The following is an 18,051-nucleotide window of genomic DNA, read 5'->3' on the forward strand; positions in this document are numbered from 1 at the left end:
AAAACTCTTTGTGGGGTGGAATGGAAAACACAAAAGCAATTTGTCCAATGCTTTTTGAGTAGTAAAAATTGCAAGTTTATTTTATTATTCAGGTTAATAGGATATCAATATGAATACACGTTTGCATGTATTTTCTACTGACGTGACGTGAATCTTTGGTGTAAAAGTGGCCGGTTAGCTCAGTTGGTTAGAGCGTGGTGCTAATAACGCCAAGGTCACAGGTTCGATCCCCGTACGGGCCATGGAAGCTCACTTTTGTTACAGAGTTGAATAGTTGATAATATTGAAAAAAGGTCCATCAAATTCAACCTATAAACCTGCCGTGTTGATCCAGAGGAAGGCAAAAACTGTCTTGGAGTGCATTCCAATGTTGTCATTAGGGGAAAAAATCCTCCCTTACTCCAAATATGGCTATTAGAATAAATTCCTGGATCAAAGTTCCATCTCCAGAATCTGGTACAAATATGATGACATTTTATATTTTTCAAAAAAACACTTTTCAATGTGGCAGAGAGTTCAATCGTCGAACTGCTCTTACAGTAAAGAATCCCCGTCTGTGATGAGGTCCTTTAATTACCTTGCTTTCCCTTCTTTGCACGCATTCTAGTTCAGCAATGTCCTTCTCATACACAGGTGCTCAAAACTGTACACAATATTCGATGTATGGTGTAACCGGTGATTTATAGAAATGCAGAGTTTGTTGCATGAAATCATCTTAGAGGTTCAATTTCAACCTTAAGGACAAAAATAATATCTTGATTTTGCCTCTTTGTATTCCGATAGTCATAACTTTATTATTTTTCCGTCCTCATAGTCATATAAGGGCTTGTTTTTAGCGAGACAAGTTCTTGTTTTTAATGGCAGCATTTAATGTACCATATAATGTACTGAAGAAAACTCTTTGTGGGGTGGAATGGAAAACACAAAAGCAATTTGTCCAATGATTTTTGAGTAGTAAAAATTGCAAGTTTATTTTATTATTCAGGTTAATAGGATATCAATATGAATACACGTTTGCATGTATTTTCTACTGACGTGACGTGAATCTTTGGTGTAAAAGTGGCTGGTTAGCTCAGTTGGTTAGAGCGTGGTGCTAATAATGCCAAGGTCATGGGTTCGATCCCCGTACGGGCCATGGAAGCTCACTTTTGTTACGTGCTTGTTACAGAGTTGAATAGTTGATAATATTGAAAAAAGGTCCATCAAATTCAACCTATAAACCTGCCGTGTTGATCCAGAGGAAGGCAAAAACTGTCTTGGAGTGCATTCCAATGTTGTCATTAGGGGAAAAATTCCTCCCTTACTCCAAATATGGCTATTAGAATAAATTCCTGGATCAAAGTTCCATCTCCAGAATCTGGAACAAATATGATGAAATTTTATATTTTTCAAAAAAACACTTTTCAATGTGGCAGAGAGTTCAATCGTCGAACTGCTCTTACAGTAAAGAATCCCCGTCTGTGATGAGGTCCTTTAATTACCTTGCTTTCCCTTCTTTGCACGCATTCTAGTTCAGCAATGTCCTTCTCATACACAGGTGCTCAAAACTGTACACAATATTCCATGTATGGTCTAACCGGTGATTTATAGAAATGCAGAGTTTGTTGCATGAAATCATCTTAGAGGTCCAATTTCAACCTTAAGGACAAAAATAATATCTTGATTTTGCCTCTTTGTATTCCGATAGTCATAACTTTATTATTTTTCCGTCCTCATAGTCATATAAGGGCTTGTTTTTAGCGAGACAAGTTCTTGTTTTTAATGGCAGCATTTAATGTACCATATAATGTACTGAAGAAAACTCTTTGTGGGGTGGAATGGAAAACACAAAAGCAATTTGTCCAATGATTTTTGAGTAGTAAAAATTGCAAGTTTATTTTATTATTCAGGTTAATAGGATATCAATATGAATACACGTTTGCATGTATTTTCTACTGACGTGACGTGAATCTTTGGTGTAAAAGTGGCTGGTTAGCTCAGTTGGTTAGAGCGTGGTGCTAATAATGCCAAGGTCATGGGTTCGATCCCTGTACGGGCCATGGAAGCTCACTTTTGTTACGTGCTTGTTACGTGCTTGTTACAGAGTTGAATAGTTGATAATATTGAAAAAAGGTCCATCAAATTCAACCTATAAACCTGCCGTGTTGATCCAGAGGAAGGCAAAAACTGTCTTGGAGTGCATTCCAATGTTGTCATTAGGGGAAAAATTCCTCCCTTACTCCAAATATGGCTATTAGAATAAATTCCTGGATCAAAGTTCAATCTCCAGAATCTGGAACAAATATGATGAAATTTTATATTTTTCAAAAAAACACTTTTCAATGTGGCAGAGAGTTCAATCGTCGAACTGCTCTTACAGTAAAGAATCCCCGTCTGTGATGAGGTCCTTTAATTACCTTGCTTTCCCTTCTTTGCACGCATTCTAGTTCAGCAATGTCCTTCTCATACACAGGTGCTTAAAACTGTACACAATATTCCATGTATGGTCTAACCGGTGATTTATAGAAATGCAGTGTTTGTTGCATGAAATCATCTTAGAGGTCCAATTTCAACCTTAAGGACAAAAATAATATCTTGATTTTGCCTCTTTGTATTCCGATAGTCATAACTTTATTATTTTTCCGTCCTCATAGTCATATAAGGGCTTGTTTTTAGCGAGACAAGTTCTTGTTTTTAATGGCAGCATTTAATGTACCATATAATGTACTGAAGAAAACTCTTTGTGGGTGGAATGGAAAACACAAAAGCAATTTGTCCAATGCTTTTTGAGTAGTACAAATTGCAAGTTTATTTTATTATTCAGGTTAATAGGATATCAATATGAATACACGTTTGCATGTATTTTCTACTGACGTGACGTGAATCTTTGGTGTAAAAGTGGCTGGTTAGCTCAGTTGGTTAGAGCGTGGTGCTAATAATGCCAAGGTCATGGGTTCGATCCCTGTACGGGCCATGGAAGCTCACTTTTGTTACGTGCTTGTTACGTGCTTGTTACAGAGTTGAATAGTTGATAATATTGAAAAAAGGTCCATCAAATTCAACCTATAAACCTGCCGTGTTGATCCAGAGGAAGGCAAAAACTGTCTTGGAGTGCATTCCAATGTTGTCATTAGGGGAAAAATTCCTCCCTTACTCCAAATATGGCTATTAGAATAAATTCCTGGATCAAAGTTCCATCTCCAGAATCTGGAACAAATATGATGAAATTTTATATTTTTCAAAAAAACACTTTTCAATGTGGCAGAGAGTTCAATCGTCGAACTGCTCTTACAGTAAAGAATCCCCGTCTGTGATGAGGTCCTTTAATTACCTTGCTTTCCCTTCTTTGCACGCATTCTAGTTCAGCAATGTCCTTCTCATACACAGGTGCTTAAAACTGTACACAATATTCCATGTATGGTCTAACCGGTGATTTATAGAAATGCAGTGTTTGTTGCATGAAATCATCTTAGAGGTCCAATTTCAACCTTAAGGACAAAAATAATATCTTGATTTTGCCTCTTTGTATTCCGATAGTCATAACTTTATTATTTTTCCGTCCTCATAGTCATATAAGGGCTTGTTTTTAGCGAGACAAGTTCTTGTTTTTAATGGCAGCATTTAATGTACCATATAATGTACTGAAGAAAACTCTTTGTGGGTGGAATGGAAAACACAAAAGCAATTTGTCCAATGCTTTTTGAGTAGTACAAATTTCAAGTTTATTTTATTATTCAGGTTAATAGGATATCAATATGAATACACGTTTGCATGTATTTTCTACTGACGTGACGTGAATCTTTGGTGTAAAAGTGGCTGGTTAGCTCAGTTGGTTAGAGCGTGGTGCTAATAACGCCAAGGTCACGGGTTCGATCCCCGTATGGGCCATGGAAGCTCACTTTTGTTACATGCTTATTGAATAGTTGATAATATTGAAAAAAGGTCCATCAAATTCAACCTATAAACCTGCCGTGTTGATCCAGAGGAAGGCAAAAACTGTCTTGGAGTGCATTCCAATGTTGTCACTAGGGGAAAAATTCCTCCCTTACTCCAAATATGGCTATTAGAATAAATTCCTGGATCAAAGTTCCATCTCCAGAATCTGGAACAAATATGATGACATTTTATATTTTTCAAAAAAACACTTTTCATTGTGGCAGAGAGTTCAATCGTCGAACTGCTCTTACAGTAAAGAATCCCCGTCTGTGATGAGGTCCTTTAATTACCTTGCTTTCCCTTCTTTGCACGCATTCTAGTTCAGCAATGTCCTTCTCATACACAGGTGCTTAAAACTGTACACAATATTCCATGTATGGTCTAACCGGTGATTTATAGAAATGCAGAGTTTGTTGCATGAAATCATCTTAGAGGTTCAATTTCAACCTTAAGGACAAAAATAATATCTTGATTTTGCCTCTTTGTATTCCGATAGTCATAACTTTATTATTTTTCCGTCCTCATAGTCATATAAGGGCTTGTTTTTAGCGAGACAAGTTCTTGTTTTTAATGGCAGCATTTAATGTACCATATAATGTACTGAAGAAAACTCTTTGTGGGGTGGAATGGAAAACACAAAAGCAATTTGTCCAATGCTTTTTGAGTAGTAAAAATTGCAAGTTTATTTTATTATTCAGGTTAATAGGATATCAATATGAATACACGTTTGCATGTATTTTCTACTGACGTGACGTGAATCTTTTGTGTAAAAGTGGCCGATTAGCTCAGTTGGTTAGAGCGTGGTGCTAATAACGCCAAGGTCACGGGTTTCTATCCCCGTATGGGCCATGGAAGCTCACTTTTGTTACATGCTTGTTACAGAGTTGAATAGTTGATAATATTGAAAAAAGGTCCATCAAATTCAACCTATAAACCTGCCGTGTTGATCCAGAGGAAGGCAAAAACTGTCTTGGAGTGCATTCCAATGTTGTCATTAGGGGAAAAATTCCTCCCTTACTCCAAATATGGCTATTAGAATAAATTCCTGGATCAAAGTTCCATCTCCAGAATCTGGAACAAATATGATGAAATTTTATATTTTTCAAAAAAACACTTTTCAATGTGGCAGAGAGTTCAATCGTCGAACTGCTCTTACAGTAAAGAATCCCCGTCTGTGATGAGGTCCTTTAATTACCTTGCTTTCCCTTCTTTGCACGCATTCTAGTTCAGCAATGTCCTTCTCATACACAGGTGCTTAAAACTGTACACAATATTCCATGTATGGTCTAACCGGTGATTTATAGAAATGCAGAGTTTGTTGCATGAAATCATCTTAGAGGTCCAATTTCAACCTTAAGGACAAAAATAATATCTTGATTTTGCCTCTTTGTATTCCGATAGTCATAACTTTATTATTTTTCCGTCCTCATAGTCATATAAGGGCTTGTTTTTAGCGAGACAAGTTCTTGTTTTTAATGGCAGCATTTAATGTACCATATAATGTACTGAAGAAAACTCTTTGTGGGTGGAATGGAAAACACAAAAGCAATTTGTCCAATGCTTTTTGAGTAGTACAAATTTCAAGTTTATTTTATTATTCAGGTTAATAGGATATCAATATGAATACACGTTTGCATGTATTTTCTACTGACGTGACGTGAATCTTTGGTGTAAAAGTGGCCGGTTAGCTCAGTTGGTTAGAGCGTGGTGCTAATAACGCCAAGGTCACGGGTTCGATCCCCGTATGGACCATGGAAGCTCACTTTTGTTACATGCTTATTGAATAGTTGATAATATTGAAAAAAGGTCCATCAAATTCAACCTATAAACCTGCCGTGTTGATCCAGAGGAAGGCAAAAACTGTCTTGGAGTGCATTCCAATGTTGTCATTAGGGGAAAAATTCCTCCCTTACTCCAAATATGGCTATTAGAATAAATTCCTGGATCAAAGTTCCATCTCCAGAATCTGGTACAAATATGATGAAATTTTATATTTTTCAAAAAAACACTTTTCAATGTGGCAGAGAGTTCAATCGTCGAACTGCTCTTACAGTAAAGAATCCCCGTCTGTGATGAGGTCCTTTAATTACCTTGCTTTCCCTTCTTTGCACGCATTCTAGTTCAGCAATGTCCTTCTCATACACAGGTGCTTAAAACTGTACACAATATTCCATGTATGGTCTAACCGGTGATTTATAGAAATGCAGAGTTTGTTGCATGAAATCATCTTAGAGGTCCAATTTCAACCTTAAGGACAAAAATAATATCTTGATTTTGCCTCTTTGTATTCCGATAGTCATAACTTTATTATTTTTCCGTCCTCATAGTCATATAAGGGCTTGTTTTTAGCGAGACAAGTTCTTGTTTTTAATGGCAGCATTTAATGTACCATATAATGTACTGAAGAAAACTCTTTGTGGGTGGAATGGAAAACACAAAAGCAATTTGTCCAATGCTTTTTGAGTAGTACAAATTTCAAGTTTATTTTATTATTCAGGTTAATAGGATATCAATATGAATACACGTTTGCATGTATTTTCTACTGACGTGACGTGAATCTTTGGTGTAAAAGTGGCCGGTTAGCTCAGTTGGTTAGAGCGTGGTGCTAATAACGCCAAGGTCACGGGTTCGATCCCCGTATGGGCCATGGAAGCTCACTTTTGTTACATGCTTATTGAATAGTTGATAATATTGAAAAAAGGTCCATCAAATTCAACCTATAAACCTGCCGTGTTGATCCAGAGGAAGGCAAAAACTGTCTTGGAGTGCATTCCAATGTTGTCATTAGGGGAAAAATTCCTCCCTTACTCCAAATATGGCTATTAGAATAAATTCCTGGATCAAAGTTCCATCTCCAGAATCTGGTACAAATATGATGAAATTTTATATTTTTCAAAAAAACACTTTTCAATGTGGCAGAGAGTTCAATCGTCGAACTGCTCTTACAGTAAAGAATCCCCGTCTGTGATGAGGTCCTTTAATTACCTTGCTTTCCCTTCTTTGCACGCATTCTAGTTCAGCAATGTCCTTCTCATACACAGGTGCTTAAAACTGTACACAATATTCCATGTATGGTCTAACCGGTGATTTATAGAAATGCAGAGTTTGTTGCATGAAATCATCTTAGAGGTCCAATTTCAACCTTAAGGACAAAAATAATATCTTGATTTTGCCTCTTTGTATTCCGATAGTCATAACTTTATTATTTTTCCGTCCTCATAGTCATATAAGGGCTTGTTTTTAGCGAGACAAGTTCTTGTTTTTAATGGCAGCATTTAATGTACCATATAATGTACTGAAGAAAACTCTTTGTGGGTGGAATGGAAAACACAAAAGCAATTTGTCCAATGCTTTTTGAGTAGTACAAATTTCAAGTTTATTTTATTATTCAGGTTAATAGGATATCAATATGAATACACGTTTGCATGTATTTTCTACTGACGTGACGTGAATCTTTGGTGTAAAAGTGGCCGGTTAGCTCAGTTGGTTAGAGCGTGGTGCTAATAACGCCAAGGTCACGGGTTCGATCCCCGTATGGGCCATGGAAGCTCACTTTTGTTACATGCTTATTGAATAGTTGATAATATTGAAAAAAGGTCCATCAAATTCAACCTATAAACCTGCCGTGTTGATCCAGAGGAAGGCAAAAACTGTCTTGGAGTGCATTCCAATGTTGTCATTAGGGGAAAAATTCCTCCCTTACTCCAAATATGGCTATTAGAATAAATTCCTGGATCAAAGTTCCATCTCCAGAATCTGGTACAAATATGATGAAATTTTATATTTTTCAAAAAAACACTTTTCAATGTGGCAGAGAGTTCAATCGTCGAACTGCTCTTACAGTAAAGAATCCCCGTCTGTGATGAGGTCCTTTAATTACCTTGCTTTCCCTTCTTTGCACGCATTCTAGTTCAGCAATGTCCTTCTCATACACAGGTGCTCAAAACTGTACACAATATTCGATGTATGGTGTAACCGGTGATTTATAGAAATGCAGAGTTTGTTGCATGAAATCATCTTAGAGGTCCAATTTCAACCTTAAGGACAAAAATAATATCTTGATTTTGCCTCTTTGTATTCCGATAGTCATAAATTTATTATTTTTCCGTCCTCATAGTCATATAAGGGCTTGTTTTTAGCGAGACAAGTTCTTGTTTTTAATGGCAGCATTTAATGTACCATATAATGTACTGAAGAAAACTCTTTGTGGGGTGGAATGGAAAACACAAAAGCAATTTGTCCAATGCTTTTTGAGTAGTAAAAATTGCAAGTTTATTTTATTATTCAGGTTAATAGGATATCAATATGAATACACGTTTGCATGTATTTTATACTGACGTGACGTGAATCTTTGGTGTAAAAGTGGCCGGTTAGCTCAGTTGGTTAGAGCGTGGTGCTAATAACGCCAAGGTCACGGGTTCGATCCCCGTATGGGCCATGGAAGCTCACTTTTGTTACAGAGTTGAATAGTTGATAATATTGAAAAAAGGTCCATCAAATTCAACCTATAAACCTGCCGTGTTGATCCAGAGGAAGGCAAAAACTGTCTTGGAGTGCATTCCAATGTTGTCATTAGGGGAAAAATTCCTCCCTTACTCCAAATATGGCTATTAGAATAAATTACTGGATCAAAGTTTAATCTCCAGAATCTGGTACAAATATGATGAAATTTTATATTTTTCAAAAAAACACTTTTCAATGTGGCAGAGAGTTCAATCGTCGAACTGCTCTTACAGTAAAGAATCCCCGTCTGTGATGAGGTCCTTTAATTACCTTGCTTTCCCTTCTTTGCACGCATTCTAGTTCAGCAATGTCCTTCTCATACACAGGTGCTCAAAACTGTACACAATATTCCATGTATGGTCTAACCGGTGATTTATAGAAATGCAGAGTTTGTTGCATGAAATCATCTTAGAGGTCCAATTTCAACCTTAAGGACAAAAATAATATCTTGATTTTGCCTCTTTGTATTCCGATAGTCATAACTTTATTATTTTTCCGTCCTCATAGTCATATAAGGGCTTGTTTTTAGCGAGACAAGTTCTTGTTTTTAATGGCAGCATTTAATGTACCATATAATGTACTGAAGAAAACTCTTTGTGGGGTGGAATGGAAAACACAAAAGCAATTTGTCCAATGCTTTTTGAGTAGTAAAAATTGCAAGTTTATTTTATTATTCAGGTTAATAGGATATCAATATGAATACACGTTTGCATGTATTTTCTACTGACGTGACGTGAATCTTTGGTGTAAAAGTGGCCGGTTAGCTCAGTTGGTTAGAGCGTGGTGCTAATAACACCAAGGTCACGGGTTCGATCCCCGTACGGGTCATGGAAGCTCACTTTTGTTACAGAGTTGAATAGTTGATAATATTGAAAAAAGGTCCATCAAATTCAACCTATAAACCTGCCGTGTTGATCCAGAGGAAGGCAAAAACTGTCTTGGAGTGCATTCCAATTTTCTCATTAGGGGAAAAATTCCTCCCTTACTCCAAATATGGCTATTAGAATAAATTCCTGGATCAAAGTTCCATCTCCAGAATCTGGTACAAATATGATGAAATTTTATATTTTTCAAAAAAACACTTTTCAATGTGGCAGAGAGTTCAATCGTCGAACTGCTCTTACAGTAAAGAATCCCCGTCTGTGATGAGGTCCTTTAATTACCTTGCTTTCCCTTCTTTGCACGCATTCTAGTTCAGCAATGTCCTTCTCATACACAGGTGCTTAAAACTGTACACAATATTCCATGTATGGTCTAACCGGTGATTTATAGAAATGCAGAGTTTGTTGCATGAAATCATCTTAGAGGTTCAATTTCAACCTTAAGGACAAAAATAATATCTTGATTTTGCCTCTTTGTATTCTGATAGTCATAACTTTATTATTTTTCCGTCCTCATAGTCATATAAGGGCTTGTTTTTAGCGAGACAAGTTCTTGTTTTTAATGGCAGCATTTAATGTACCATATAATGTACTGAAAGAAAACTCTTTGTGGGGTGGAATGGAAAAATAATATCTTGATTTTGCCTCTTTGTATTCCGATAGTCATAACTTTATTATTTTTCCGTCCTCATAGTCATATAAGGGCTTGTTTTTAGCGAGACAAGTTCTTGTTTTTAATGTCAGCATTTAATGTACCATATAATGTACTGAAAGAAAACTCTCTGTGGGGTGGAATGGAAAACACAAAAGCAATTTGTCCAATGCTTTTTGAGTAGTAAAAATTGCAAGTTTATTTTATTATTCAGGTTAATAGGATATCAATATGAATACACGTTTGCATGTATTTTCTACTGACGTGACGTGAATCTTTGGTGTAAAAGTGGCCGGTTAGCTCAGTTGGTTAGAGCGTGGTGCTAATAACGCCAAGGTCACGGGTTCGATCCCCGTACGGGCCATGGAAGCTCACTTTTGTTACATGCTTGTTACAGAGTTGAATAGTTGATAATATTGAAAAAAGGTCCATCAAATTCAACCTATAAACCTGCCGTGTTGATCCAGAGGAAGGCAAAAACTGTCTTGGAGTGCATTCCAATGTTGTCATTAGGGGGAAAATTCCTCCCTTACTCCAAATATGGCTATTAGAATAAATTCCTGGATCAAAGTTCCATCTCCAGAATCTGGTACAAATATGATGAAATTTTATATTTTTCAAAAAAACACTTTTCAATGTGGCAGAGAGTTCAATCGTCGAACTGCTCTTACAGTAAAGAATCCCAGTCTGTGATGAGGTCCTTTAATTACCTTGCTTTCCCTTCTTTGCACGCATTCTAGTTCAGCAATGTCCTTCTCATACACAGGTGCTTAAAACTGTACACAATATTCCATGTATGGTCTAACCGGTGATTTATAGAAATTCAGAGTTTGTTGCATGAAATCATCTTAGAGGTTCAATTTCAACCTTAAGGACAAAAATAATATCTTGATTTTGCCTCTTTGTATTCCGATAGTCATAACTTTATTATTTTTCCGTCCTCATAGTCATATAAGGGCTTGTTTTTAGCGAGACAAGTTCTTGTTTTTAATGGCAGCATTTAATGTACCATATAATGTACTGAAAGAAACCTCTTTGTGGGGTGGAATGGAAAAATAATATCTTGATTTTGCCTCTTTGTATTCCGATAGTCATAACTTTATTATTTTTCCGTCCTCATAGTCATATAAGGGCTTGTTTTTAGCGAGACAAGTTCTTTTTTTTAATGGCAGCATTTAATGTACCATATAATGTACTGAAGAAAACTCTTTGTGGGGTGGAATGGAAAACACAAAAGCAATTTGTCCAATGCTTTTTGAGTAGTAAAAATTGCAAGTTTATTTTATTATTCAGGTTAATAGGATATCAATATGAATACACGTTTGCATGTATTTTCTACTGACGTGACGTGAATCTTTGGTGTAAAAGTGGCCGGTTAGCTCAGTTGGTTAGAGTGTGGTGCTAATAACGCCAAGGTCACGGGTTCGATCCCCGTACGGGCCATGGAAGCTCACTTTTGTTACAGAGTTGAATAGTTGATAATATTGAAAAAAGGTCCATCAAATTCAACCTATAAACCTGCCGTGTTGATCCAGAGGAAGGCAAAAACTGTCTTGGAGTGCATTCCAATGTTGTCATTAGGGGAAAAATTCCTCCCTTACTCCAAATATGGCTATTAGAATAAATTCCTGGATCAAAGTTCCATCTCCAGAATCTAGTACAAATATGATGAAATTTTATATTTTTCAAAAAAACACTTTTCAATGTGGCAGAGAGTTCAATCGTCGAACTGCTCTTACAGTAAAGAATCCCCGTCTGTGATGAGGTCCTTTAATTACCTTGCTTTCCCTTCTTTGCACGCATTCTAGTTCAGCAATGTCCTTCTCATACACAGGTGCTTAAAACTGTACACAATATTCCATGTATGGTCTAACCGGTGATTTATAGAAATGCAGAGTTTGTTGCATGAAATCATCTTAGAGGTTCAATTTCAACCTTAAGGACAAAAATAATATCTTGATTTTGCCTCTTTGTATTCCGATAGTCATAACTTTATTATTTTTCCGTCCTCATAGTCATATAAGGGCTTGTTTTTAGCGAGACAAGTTCTTGTTTTTAATGGCAGCATTTAATGTACCATATAATGTACTGAAAGAAAACTCTTTGTGGGGTGGAATGGAAAAATAATATCTTGATTTTGCCTCTTTGTATTCCGATAGTCATAACTTTATTATTTTTCCGTCCTCATAGTCATATAAGGGCTTGTTTTTAGCGATACAAGTTCTTGTTTTTAATGGCAGCATTTAATGTACCATATAATGTACTGAAGAAAACTCTTTGTGGGGTGGAATGGAAAACACAAAAGCAATTTGTCCAATGCTTTTTGAGTAGTAAAAATTGCAAGTTTATTTTATTATTCAGGTTAATAGGATATCAATATGAATACACGTTTGCATGTATTTTCTACTGACGTGACGTGAATCTTTTGTGTAAAAGTGGCTGGTTAGCTCAGTTGGTTAGAGCGTGGTGCTAATAACGCCAAGGTCACGGGTTCGATCCCCGTACGGGCCATGGAAGCTCACTTTTGTTACAGAGTTGAATAGTTGATAATATTGAAAAAAGGTCCATCAAATTCAACCTATAAACCTGCCGTGTTGATCCAGAGGAAGGCAAAAACTGTCTTGGAGTGCATTCCAATGTTGTCATTAGGGGAAAAATTCCTCCCTTACTCCAAATATGGCTATTAGAATAAATTCCTGGATCAAAGTTCCATCTCCAGAATCTAGTACAAATATGATGAAATTTTATATTTTTCAAAAAAACACTTTTCAATGTGGCAGAGAGTTCAATCGTCGAACTGCTCTTACAGTAAAGAATCCCCGTCTGTGATGAGGTCCTTTAATTACCTTGCTTTCCCTTCTTTGCACGCATTCTAGTTCAGCAATGTCCTTCTCATACACAGGTGCTCAAAACTGTACACAATATTCCATGTATGGTCTAACCGGTGATTTATAGAAATGCAGAGTTTGTTGCATGAAATCATCTTAGAGGTCCAATTTCAACCTTAAGGACAAAAATAATATCTTGATTTTGCCTCTTTGTATTCCGATAGTCATAACTTTATTATTTTTCCGTTCTCATAGTCATATAAGGGCTTGTTTTTAGCGAGACAAGTTCTTGTTTTTAATGGCAGGATTTAATGTACCATATAATGTACTGAAAGAAAACTCTTTGTGGGGTGGAATGGAAAACACAAAAGCAATTTGTCCAATGCTTTTTGAGTAGTAAAAATTGCAAGTTTATTTTACACGTTTGCATGTATTTTCTACTGACGTGACGTGAATCTTTGGTGTAAAAGTGGCTGGTTAGCTCAGTTGGTTAGAGCGTGGTGCTAATAACGCCAAGGTCACTGGTTCGATCCCCGTACGGGCCATAGAAGCTCACTTTTCTTACAGAGTTGAATAGTTGATAATATTGAAAAAAGGTCCATCAAATTCAACCTATAAACCTGCCGTGTTGATCCAGAGGAAGGCAAAAACTGTCTTGGAGTGCATTCCAATGTTGTCATTAGGGGAAAAATTCATCCCTTACTCCAAATATGGCTATTAGAATAAATTCCTGGATCAAAGTTCCATCTCCAGAATCTGGTACAAATATGATGACATTTTATATTTTTCAAAAAAACACTTTTCAATGTGGCAGAGAGTTCAATCGTCGAACTGCTCTTACAGTAAAGAATCCCCGTCTGTGATGAGGTCCTTTAATTACCTTGCTTTCCCTTCTTTGCACGCATTCTAGTTCAGCAATGTCCTTCTCATACACAGGTGCTCAAAACAGTACACAATATTCCATGTATGGTCTAACCGGTGATTTATAGAAATGCAGAGTTTGTTGCATGAAATCATCTTAGAGGTCCAATTTCAACCTTAAGGACAAAAATAATATCTTGATTTTGCCTCTTTGTATTCCGATAGTCATAACTTTATTATTTTTCCGTCCTCATAGTCATATAAGGGCTTGTTTTTAGCGAGACAAGTTCTTGTTTTTAATGGCAGCATTTAATGTACCATATAATGTACTGAAAGAAAACTCTTTGTGGGGTGGAATGGAAAACACAAAAGCAATTTGTCCAATGCTTTTTGAGTAGTAAAAATTGCAAGTTTATTTTATTATTCAGGTTAATAGGATATCAATATGAATACACGTTTGCATGTATTTTCTACTGACGTGACGTGAATCTTTGGTGGATAAGTGGCCGGTTAGCTCAGTTGGTTAGAGCGTGGTGCTAATAACGCCAAGGTCATGGGTTCGATCCCCGTATGGGCCATGGAAGCTCACTTTTGTTACATGCTTGTTACAGAGCTGAATAGTTGATAATATTGAAAAAAGGTCCATCAAATTCAACCTATAAACCTGCCGTGTTGATCCAGAGGAAGGCAAAAACTGTCTTGGAGTGCATTCCAATGTTGTCATTAGGGGAAAAATTCCTCCCTTACTCCAAATATGGCTATTAGAATAAATTCCTGGATCAAAGTTCCATCTCCAGAATCTGGTACAAATATGATGACATTTTATATTTTTCAAAAAAACACTTTTCAATGTGGCAGAGAGTTCAATCGTCGAACTGCTCTTACAGTAAAGAATCCCCGTCTGTGATGAGGTCCTTTAATTACCTTGCTTTCCCTTCTTTGCACGCATTCTAGTTCAGCAATGTCCTTCTCATACACAGGTGCTCAAAACTGTACACAATATTCCATGTATGGTCTAACCGGTGATTTATAGAAATGCAGAGTTTGTTGCATGAAATCATCTTAGAGGTCCAATTTCAACCTTAAGGACAAAAATAATATCTTGATTTTGCCTCTTTGTATTCCGATAGTCATAACTTTATTATTTTTACGTCCTCATAGTCATATAAGGGCTTGTTTTTAGCGAGACAAGTTCTTGTTTTTAATGGCAGCATTTAATGTACCATATAATGTACTGAAGAAAACTCTTTGTGGGGTGGAATGGAAAACACAAAAGCAATTTGTCCAATGCTTTTTGAGTAGTAAAAATTGCAAGTTTATTTTATTATTCAGGTTAATAGGATATCAATATGAATAAACGTTTGCATGTATTTTCTACTGACGTGACGTGAATCTTTAGTGTAAAAGTGGCCGGTTAGCTCAGTTGGTTAGAGAGTGTTGCTAATAACGCCAAGGTCATGGGTTCGATCCCCGTATGGGCCATGGAAGCTCACTTTTGTTACATGCTTGTTACAGAGTTGAATAGTTGATAATATTGAAAAAAGGTCCATCAAATTCAACCTATAAACCTGCCGTGTTGATCCAGAGGAAGGCAAAAACTGTCTTGGAGTGCATTCCAATGTTGTCATTAGGGGAAAAATTCCTCCCTTACTCCAAATATGGCTATTAGAATAAATTCCTGGATCAAAGTTCCATCTCCAGAATCTGGTACAAATATGATGAAATTTTATATTTTTCAAAAAAACACTTTTCAATGTGGCAGAGAGTTCAATCGTCGAACTGCTCTTACAGTAAAGAATCCCCGTCTGTGATGAGGTCCTTTAATTACCTTGCTTTCCCTTCTTTGCACGCATTCTAGTTCAGCAATGTCCTTCTCATACACAGGTGCTCAAAACTGTACACAATATTCCATGTATGGTCTAACCGGTGATTTATAGAAATGCAGAGTTTGTTGCATGAAATCATCTTAGAGGTCCAATTTCAACCTTAAGGACAAAAATAATATCTTGATTTTGCCTCTTTGTATTCCGATAGTCATAACTTTATTATTTTTACGTCCTCATAGTCATATAAGGGCTTGTTTTTAGCGAGACAAGTTCTTGTTTTTAATGGCAGCATTTAATGTACCATATAATGTACTGAAGAAAACTCTTTGTGGGGTGGAATGGAAAACACAAAAGCAATTTGTCCAATGCTTTTTGAGTAGTAAAAATTGCAAGTTTATTTTATTATTCAGGTTAATAGGATATCAATATGAATAAACGTTTGCATGTATTTTCTACTGACGTGACGTGAATCTTTAGTGTAAAAGTGGCCGGTTAGCTCAGTTGGTTAGAGAGTGTTGCTAATAACGCCAAGGTCATGGGTTCGATCCCCGTATGGGCCATGGAAGCTCACTTTTGTTACATGCTTGTTACAGAGTTGAATAGTTGATAATATTGAAAAAAGGTCCATCAAATTCAACCTATAAACCTGCCGTGTTGATCCAGAGGAAGGCAAAAACTGTCTTGGAGTGCATTCCAATGTTGTCATTAGGGGAAAAATTCCTCCCTTACTCCAAATATGGCTATTAGAATAAATTCCTGGATCAAAGTTCCATCTCCAGAATCTGGTACAAATATGATGAAATTTTATATTTTTCAAAAAAACACTTTTCAATGTGGCAGAGAGTTCAATCGTCGAACTGCTCTTACAGTAAAGAATCCCCGTCTGTGATGAGGTCCTTTAATTACCTTGCTTTCCCTTCTTTGCACGCATTCTAGTTCAGCAATGTCCTTCTCATACACAGGTGCTCAAAACTGTACACAATATTCCATGTATGGTCTAACCGGTGATTTATAGAAATGCAGAGTTTGTTGCATGAAATCATCTTAGAGGTCCAATTTCAACCTTAAGGACAAAAATAATATCTTGATTTTGCCTCTTTGTATTCCGATAGTCATAACTTTATTATTTTTCCGTCCTCATAGTCATATAAGGGCTTGTTTTTAGGGAGACAAGTTCTTGTTTTTAATGGCAGCATTTAATGTACCATATAATGTACTGAAGAAAACTCTTTGTGGGGTGGAATGGAAAACACAAAAGCAATTTGTCCAATGCTTTTTGAGTAGTAAAAATTGCAAGTTTATTTTATTATTCAGGTTAATAGGATATCAATATGAATACACGTTTGCATGTATTTTCTACTGACGTGACGTGAATCTTTGGTGTAAAAGTGGCCGGTTAGCTCAGTTGGTTAGAGTGTGTTGCTAATAACGCCAAGGTCACGGGTTCGATCCCCGTATGGGCCATGGAAGCTCACTTTTGTTACATGCTTGTTACAGAGTTGAATAGTTGATAATATTGAAAAAAGGTCCATCAAATTCAACCTATAAACCTGCCGTGTTGATCCAGAGGAAGGCAAAAACTGTCTTGGAGTGCATTCCAATGTTGTCATTAGGGGAAAAATTCCTCCCTTACTCCAAATATGGCTATTAGAATAAATTCCTGGATCAAAGTTCCATCTCCAGAATCTGGTACAAATATGATGACATTTTATATTTTTCAAAAAAACACTTTTCAATGTGGCAGAGAGTTCAATCGTCGAACTGCTCTTACAGTAAAGAATCCCCGTCTGTGATGAGGTCCTTTAATTACCTTGCTTTCCCTTCTTTGCACGCATTCTAGTTCAGCAATGTCCTTCTCATACACAGGTGCTCAAAACTGTACACAATATTCCATGTATGGTCTAACCGGTGATTTATAGAAATGCAGAGTTTGTTGCATGAAATCATCTTAGAGGTCCAATTTCAACCTTAAGGACAAAAATAATATCTTGATTTTGCCTCTTTGTATTCCGATAGTCATAACTTTATTATTTTTCCGTCCTCATAGTCATATAAGGGCTTGTTTTTAGCGAGACAAGTTCTTGTTTTTAATGGCAGCATTTAATGTACCATATAATGTACTGAAAGAAAACTCTTTGTGGGGTGGAATGGAAAACACAAAAGCAATTTGTCCAATGCTTTTTGAGTAGTAAAAATTGCAAGTTTATTTTATTATTCAGGTTAATAGGATATCAATATGAATACACGTTTGCATGTATTTTCTACTGACGTGACGTGAATCTTTGGTGTAAAAGTGGCCGGTTAGCTCAGTTGGTTAGAGTGTGGTGCTAATAACGCCAAGGTCACGGGTTCGATCCCCGTACGGGTCATGGAAGCTCACTTTTGTTACAGAGTTGAATAGTTGATAATATTGAAAAAAGGTCCATCAAATTCAACCTATAAACCTGCCGTGTTGATCCAGAGGAAGGCAAAAACTGTCTTGGAGTGCATTCCAATGTTGTCATTAGGGGAAAAATTCCTCCCTTACTCCAAATATGGCTATTAGAATAAATTCCTGGATCAAAGCTCCATCTCCAGAATCTGGT

General features: G+C 36.6%; 9 non-coding genes across 9 annotated transcripts; all 9 read left to right on the forward strand.

Annotated features, from left to right (window-relative positions):
• Positions 1–3,793: 3,793 nt before the first annotated feature.
• TRNAI-AAU (transfer RNA isoleucine (anticodon AAU)) lies at positions 3,794–3,867 on the forward strand. Its single transcript has one exon. It is a non-coding gene; the product is annotated as a tRNA-Ile (tRNA).
• Positions 3,868–6,488: 2,621 nt separating this feature from the next.
• Positions 6,489–6,562, forward strand: TRNAI-AAU (transfer RNA isoleucine (anticodon AAU)). The gene has a single exon. It is a non-coding gene; the product is annotated as a tRNA-Ile (tRNA).
• Positions 6,563–7,383: 821 nt separating this feature from the next.
• On the forward strand, positions 7,384–7,457 carry TRNAI-AAU (transfer RNA isoleucine (anticodon AAU)). The gene has a single exon. It is a non-coding gene; the product is annotated as a tRNA-Ile (tRNA).
• An 822-nt stretch (positions 7,458–8,279) lies between these two features.
• TRNAI-AAU (transfer RNA isoleucine (anticodon AAU)) lies at positions 8,280–8,353 on the forward strand. The gene has a single exon. It is a non-coding gene; the product is annotated as a tRNA-Ile (tRNA).
• Positions 8,354–10,241: 1,888 nt separating this feature from the next.
• On the forward strand, positions 10,242–10,315 carry TRNAI-AAU (transfer RNA isoleucine (anticodon AAU)). Its single transcript has one exon. It is a non-coding gene; the product is annotated as a tRNA-Ile (tRNA).
• Positions 10,316–11,320: 1,005 nt separating this feature from the next.
• TRNAI-AAU (transfer RNA isoleucine (anticodon AAU)) lies at positions 11,321–11,394 on the forward strand. Its single transcript has one exon. It is a non-coding gene; the product is annotated as a tRNA-Ile (tRNA).
• A 994-nt stretch (positions 11,395–12,388) lies between these two features.
• On the forward strand, positions 12,389–12,462 carry TRNAI-AAU (transfer RNA isoleucine (anticodon AAU)). The gene has a single exon. It is a non-coding gene; the product is annotated as a tRNA-Ile (tRNA).
• A 1,682-nt stretch (positions 12,463–14,144) lies between these two features.
• Positions 14,145–14,218, forward strand: TRNAI-AAU (transfer RNA isoleucine (anticodon AAU)). Its single transcript has one exon. It is a non-coding gene; the product is annotated as a tRNA-Ile (tRNA).
• A 3,543-nt stretch (positions 14,219–17,761) lies between these two features.
• TRNAI-AAU (transfer RNA isoleucine (anticodon AAU)) lies at positions 17,762–17,835 on the forward strand. Its single transcript has one exon. It is a non-coding gene; the product is annotated as a tRNA-Ile (tRNA).
• Positions 17,836–18,051: the final 216 nt, after the last annotated feature.

This window comes from Rhinoderma darwinii, chromosome 3, assembly GCF_050947455.1.
Source record: "Rhinoderma darwinii isolate aRhiDar2 chromosome 3, aRhiDar2.hap1, whole genome shotgun sequence".
NCBI classification, from domain to species: domain Eukaryota; kingdom Metazoa; phylum Chordata; class Amphibia; order Anura; family Rhinodermatidae; genus Rhinoderma; species Rhinoderma darwinii.